Raw genomic sequence first — 6,224 nt, 5'->3', positions numbered from 1 at the left:
AGAAATTAATTTGATTCTTAGGCCTGTCGATACTGCCAGCCCTTCACGGGAAACCTTCAGGCTCAGGCTCCCTTTGATGAGCAGCTGAAGAAGACTGGGGCTTATTGAGGAAGGTCAGGGCCTCTAGGGGTCTCCAGAATTAAAAACATTTGCCTGAGTCGATGTGCGTGTCCTCAAGTGTGATCTTGGAAGCTCTGTAGGGTGCAGGGCCAGAGGGCAAAGGAGGGAGGGTTTCAGGAGCCAGTTGTTGGCACAGCGGATGTCAGATCCCCTTTCCAGGTTGGGGGCCCCTCAGTATGGGGGTTTGGGGCCGCCAGAGGATGGGAGGGGTCTGGAGAGACAGGGAGAGCGTGGTGCCTGGTGTGGGGGTGCAGCAACAGCAGCAGCCCAGGGTCAGGGGCTGCTGGGCCAGCTCGGCCTGTTTGATAGGTAGGTGGTCCTCAGGCCAGGCCTGGCTCAGGTGGCTCTTCAGAGTTTCAACCAGTAATCTACCCGATCTCCTTTCAACAAAGCCCATTTCTGCTGAAGTTTCTGAGGCTCTTGCCCACCAGGACTGGCAGGTGTAGCTGCCTGTGCCCCAGGTGGGGCAGCTCTGAGTCCTCCTCCCCAGCTGCGTGGCCTTGGGAAAGCCACTCCCAGCCCATGCCCCAGTTCGATGAGGCTGATGAATGCCCAGTCCCGCCCCTCCCGTCCTGAGGGCTGGTGGTCAGAGGCCTTGGCAGGTTTCTGAGCCTGACTCCCTGGCTCTGGGCCACCACCTGGCATCACAGTCCTGCCAGGATCATGGACGGTCTGGGCTCCCACCCAAGGCGTCTGCAGGCAGCCGGTCAGGACTTCCACTCACTCCACATGGCCAAGGGTGGGGGCCATAGGGCCTTCTTACAGACCTCTCTGATACGGGTCCACTCAGGAGCCCTCAGTCCACGCTCTACCCTCATCACATCACGGGTTTCATCTTAAAGGCACACAGGAATTGCTCAACTCATAGAATTAGTTTTGGTGGGCCTTGAGGCTTCTGGCGCTCGGCCCAGTTGGAAGACACAGCTGACTGGGGGGAACAAGGGAGCCCCTCCCGGGCTCACTGCCCTGACAGAGTTCTGAGGTAAAGCTGCTGAAATTCTTCAAAAGCCTGGTTCCTTTTAAAGACGATGCCAATATATATACTACTTTATATAATCTAGGTAACTTATGAGAACCTCCTGTTTATCACAGGGAACTCTATTCAGCGATCTGTGGTGACCTCAGTGGGAAGGAAATCTAAAAACTGGGTATATGTGTACATACAACTGATTGGCTTTGCTGTACAGAAGCGTCCCAGGTGGCTCAGTGGTAAAGAATCATCCTGCAAGGCAGGAGACACGGGTCCCATCCCTGGTTCGGAAAGATCCCCTGGTCAGGGAAATGGCAGCCCAGTCCAGGAGTCTTATCTGGGGAAATCCCATGGACAGAGGAGCCTGTCAGGCGTCAGTCCATGGAGGCTGCGGAAGAGTAGGCTGCAACTGAGTGGCAAAGCAATAACAAAGTAAGACAACACTGTAAAGCCACTAACTCCAAAAATAATTCTTAAAGAACATAAAAAGTAAAAATAAATACGTACAAAATAAACAGAATGTTATCCACATGAAAAGACATTCAATTAGGGATTGGGGAAATTCAAGTCAAAACCACAGTGAGCACCGTGTTGCACCCAATAAGACAAGGTTAGAATTTAAAAAAATGATAATAACAAACAGAAAATAACAGTGGTTGGTGAGGATGTGGAGGAAGTGGAATCCTGGTGCGCTGCTGATGAAAAGCATAGAGTGAGAAGCCATAGAGAAGACAAGCTGCACAATAGTGTGAGGGCACTAAACACCACTAAAGTGGACAGGATTGTATACTTTATTTTTGTGTGTGTGTGTGTAATAAAGTTTTATTAAAGTATAAAGGAGATAGAGAAAGCTTCTGACATAGGCATCAGAAGGGGGCAGAAAGAGTACCCCAGGATTGTATACTTTAAAATGGGTGATTTTATGCTAAGTTTTATCCCCATTTTCTCAAAAAGGATGTCATGGGGCCCTTTGAAAATCAGCATCACAGCAAGCAGTTTCCTCACAGAGTGAAAATGGCCAGCAGTCTGCAGTCCCAGCTTCCCTCTGCAGGTTCCAGGCAGCCTCTCCCAGGCACCGTCTTTTCTTCGCTGCTGGGTCCTGGCAGGATGGTACTCCTCTCCGTCTGAGAATGCATCTCAGGAGAGTTCAGGTCCCACGGAGCCGGTGCCCTGAGGGCCGCCTGCTGACTACCCAGACTCAGGGGCAAGCACGAGATCAAGATCACTGCCCCAGCCTGGACAGTCCCACCCTATCACCTCCGCCCCCTGCAGCCCATCCACCTGGCTGGCTGGGCCACCACTCTCTGCGCCTGCCATGCGGCTCATCGCCCGCCATGTGTCTGTCCACCAGGTGGCAGCGGAGGCTCCCCGATGTGGTGTCCCTGCCCAGCAGCCCGCCAGCACCCCATGTCCTCTGCAGACCAGGAGCCAAGATGCTGGGGTCACGTCGCCCACGAGTGTGGCTGCGTCCTCGGTCCTCTCTGCCTAACTCAGAGGAGGCTGAGCTCCAGACGCCAGGCAGGGAGACTGAAAGCCAGAGTCTGTCCTGCAAAGCACCACAGGGCCGTGCTCCTGCAGCTGACATCGCATGAGACCCCATCTGCCTGAAACAGCTTGCAAAGCACCACCTCAGCTTTCCACTGCACCACAAGCCCACAGCTTTCCAGCAGGAGCCTGTGCCCGGTGGGGAGCCTCGGCTTTGACTTCACCTGAGGTGGAATCAAGGTCTCTGGGGTTTTCCCGGTGGGAAATCTATAAGCCAAGGAATGAGGGAAAATTACAACCGAATCTAACATCTCCAAGCCCAGGGTCTCTGAAAACCAAGGCCTGAGGCTGCACAAAGGACTCGGCTCCTGCAGCTGCAGAGAAAACCTCAAAATCTGGGTGAGAATTAGCAGCAGGTTCCAGGGGCTGAGCTGCCAGATCTCTGCAGGGGCCCTGTTTCTGCCAGCAACAGAGCGACACTGCAAAGGTCAGGAGCCGATGTCTGATTGGACTGTGGGTTAAAGGTCACCTGGATTCGTTTAAATTGTTTTTCCCCCATAGATGGAATCATCTTTTTGTTTGGACAGCTAGGCAACAGCTGAAGTTTTCCATGAACCTCTACGAAGATAATGTTTCTTCTGATTTTTGAGAAAAAAAGAAAAAGAGCCTGACAGGGCAAATGATATTCTCAAGCTTGACACTAAAATAATTTTTTTCAAAATCCTATTACTTTCTGACCAGACCTATCAATGAAGAAATTCCAAAATACTACACGCTTCCTGAGGCTGTGACAGCCTGGGCGGCAGCTTTGATTGCCGTCCAGACAACTCCCTGGTTCCAGACAGGAACGGGGTGCTCCACCGTGGCCCTGCAGCCAGCATCAGCTCAGATCAGTCTTCACTGGATCACCCAGCCTCCCAGCCACCTGGGCAGTCCTGTGGCTTTCACTGCAGACTAGACTCGGGACATCACAGTTCTCAAAAGACCCCAGCCTCTCTGCTCTCGGCCTCTCTCTTGCTGTAGGAGCTTGTGATCAGACCAGTAAACTCAGTCCTCACAAGTATCCAGCCAGCACCTGCCCCACCACCCCGCAGGCCCCCAGAGCCCAGCCTGGCCCCCTGACTGATTTTGGCCTCTCACTGTCCAGTTTCATTACAGTTCCTCTAGGACATACTGGAGTGAGCCACAGAAGCAGATGAAGTGGTTACACTAAAAAGGACGGGACCTCCCGTTTCTCGAGTGCCCACCACCATTCGGGTGGGTCAGTGGGTCACCTTGCCCGTGGGACAGAGCCTCCCATTGTTCAGCATCAGCTGTCCCACACTGCGCAAACCAACCTGCAGACAGTGAACTGATGCTTTCTTATCTGAGCCGTCTGGTGTGGTGTCTACACAGTCAGAACAGGGAGTGCCCCCCTCAATGTCCTTGCTTCCCAGGTACAAGAGAAATGGGGAGACCTGGGTGCCAGAGATAGCAGAGATGGGAGAGGAGCCCACAAACTACCGACTGGCAGCTGCTGCCCACCACACCCCTCCCCAGGTAGGAACCGCCCATCTGGTCCCTTCCCACCTCCAGGGGACACACCTAGACCAGACAGGTCCTGCTGCCACGGGGCCTAGATGGGGAGACGAGGTGGGTGGTTCCAGACTCCCATCTCCTGGGAACACCTGGCATCATGGGGGTCGTGCTCCTTTCCCGAGATCGCACACCACTTCTCACACATTTGAGAACCCAGGACGTCCAGGGGCGGAGAGGTGCCCATGTTTTGGCTGTGTCGACACCACATGAGACTGCCCTGATAGGAAAACATCTGCCAGTTGTCCAAATGCCACAGTGCTGGACAGCGGGGAGGGGGGCTCTGTCCCACTGACCGGCTGACCCACAGACCCACCCAAGTCGGCCACAGAGCTCCTCCTCTGGGAGCTGTGGGACCCTAAGTGCGGTTTTAGGATCTGCAGCAAGAAGAAAAAGTCAGGTTTCAGGGCTGAAGACAACATTTTAAAATCTGGCTTTAAATAAACATGGGATTTAAAAAAAGAGAGAGAGAGCGCGCGGAGCCTCCAGCAGCTGAAATTAGAAGCAGCCGCCTGGGCAGGGAAGCCATCTGCGCACGCGAGGCGGTGTCTGGGCTTCGCTGGCAGCGCCGGGAGCCGACACCGCAGGCCCAGGGCCACCCTCCCTCCAGGAAGAACCCGCGAGGACACGTCCAGCCTTGTTTTTCAGAATGTCCTCTAAGTTCACGTTCCAGACAACAGACTTTCTCCTCTCCACTCCGAACTTACCTTTGAGATCACTTACAAGGGATAAGAAAACAAAGACTGCGTTTCAGAGGGAAATGAAATAATGATATTGAGGGTGAAGCCAGCCTCTTGCCTCATCTTTCCCATGAAGTTGAGTGGCCACCAAGAGCCAGTATGCCTGGGGCGGCCCGGCTGGGTGCTCAGCCCTTAGGTCACTCACCTCTGGCCTCCTCGCCTAATACACTGTGTTCTTTTGACCAAGGGGGCTTGCATGAGGGCCATCGTTGACTTCCTTAGCTTCCAGTCCCCCTGCTCAGAGAATTCTGTCACAAGCTGGGTTTGCACAGAAGATGGTGAGTGTGCCTGAGACTGGGGGGAGGGGTCCCCTGCTGCCTGCCTTTAGCTCCTCCCTGCCCACCCGACCCTGCCCCTGAGCTTGGGCTGCCCTTCCCAGTCCGCCCCATCAGCTCTGGACCCGAGGCCCAAGCAGGCCGCTCGCCCCGGCATCCTGCCTCCGCCCCAGCCCTCCTGCCTCACCTGGGCCGGTGCGGGAGGCCCAGGTCTGGGGGCTCTGCCCGAGTTATTTAAATCCACGTTGTCAGTTAATATATTCTAACGAGCAAGTGGGTGACCGAGCTGGCAGACGCAGGATGACGCTGAAATGTAATAAGAGGGGGAGAAACACCGAGTGAAACTCTGAGACTCGTCCTCGCCCCTGCGCTCACCCCCACGCTGCCTCCCACGGGCACCTGGAGTCACGCCGATGCGCTGGATTATGTAAGAGGGCCCGTTGCTGGGGAACCTCTCCCCACCCAGGCGGGGACAGGGCAGCACCTCCCCGGGCCCCTCAGTGGAGGCCCCTGCGGGCCCCTCCCGACCTGGCCAGTAAGGAAGCTCTGGGAACTTTTTACGCTGCCTCGATAAGAGGGTTAAAGCTGAACTAGGAAGGACATGGGAGGCCACCTGCACCTGAACCACTTCACCACCTCCTCGGAGAGGGGAGAGGACCCTTGTGCACCAGGCGTCTCCTCCCAGGCAAGGCCCGGCTCAGAGGTCCCTCCGAGGGCAGAAAGAGCAATGTCACCCATCCCTGGAGGCAGAGTAAAGCCTGTGCTGTCTGCAGCCAACATTTTGGTCGGAGAGACGAAAGCCTCTGAGCCACGTTCAGGTCAAGGGGGGGCGGGTTTTGAGGGAAGAGCAAATCTCAGTAAAAGTCTGGGGAGGAGGGAGGAGGCAGGAGATTGGCCATCAGCCAGGCCCACGCGCTGCCCCCCTCCCCAACCCCAGGCCAAGCCTCCTGCACGGGCGTCATGCAGCAGGTGGCAGAGTGGACCTGGGGCACTCTGTGGGGACAGGGCCACTGCTCTGCCCACTGAACCCACAGACACTGGATTCCGGGCTGAGGTCCA

The sequence above is a fragment of the Ovis aries genome, chromosome 11, assembly GCF_016772045.2.
Source record: "Ovis aries strain OAR_USU_Benz2616 breed Rambouillet chromosome 11, ARS-UI_Ramb_v3.0, whole genome shotgun sequence".
Taxonomy (NCBI): Eukaryota; Metazoa; Chordata; class Mammalia; order Artiodactyla; family Bovidae; genus Ovis; species Ovis aries.
Note: the sequence above shows the minus strand (reverse complement) of the source record.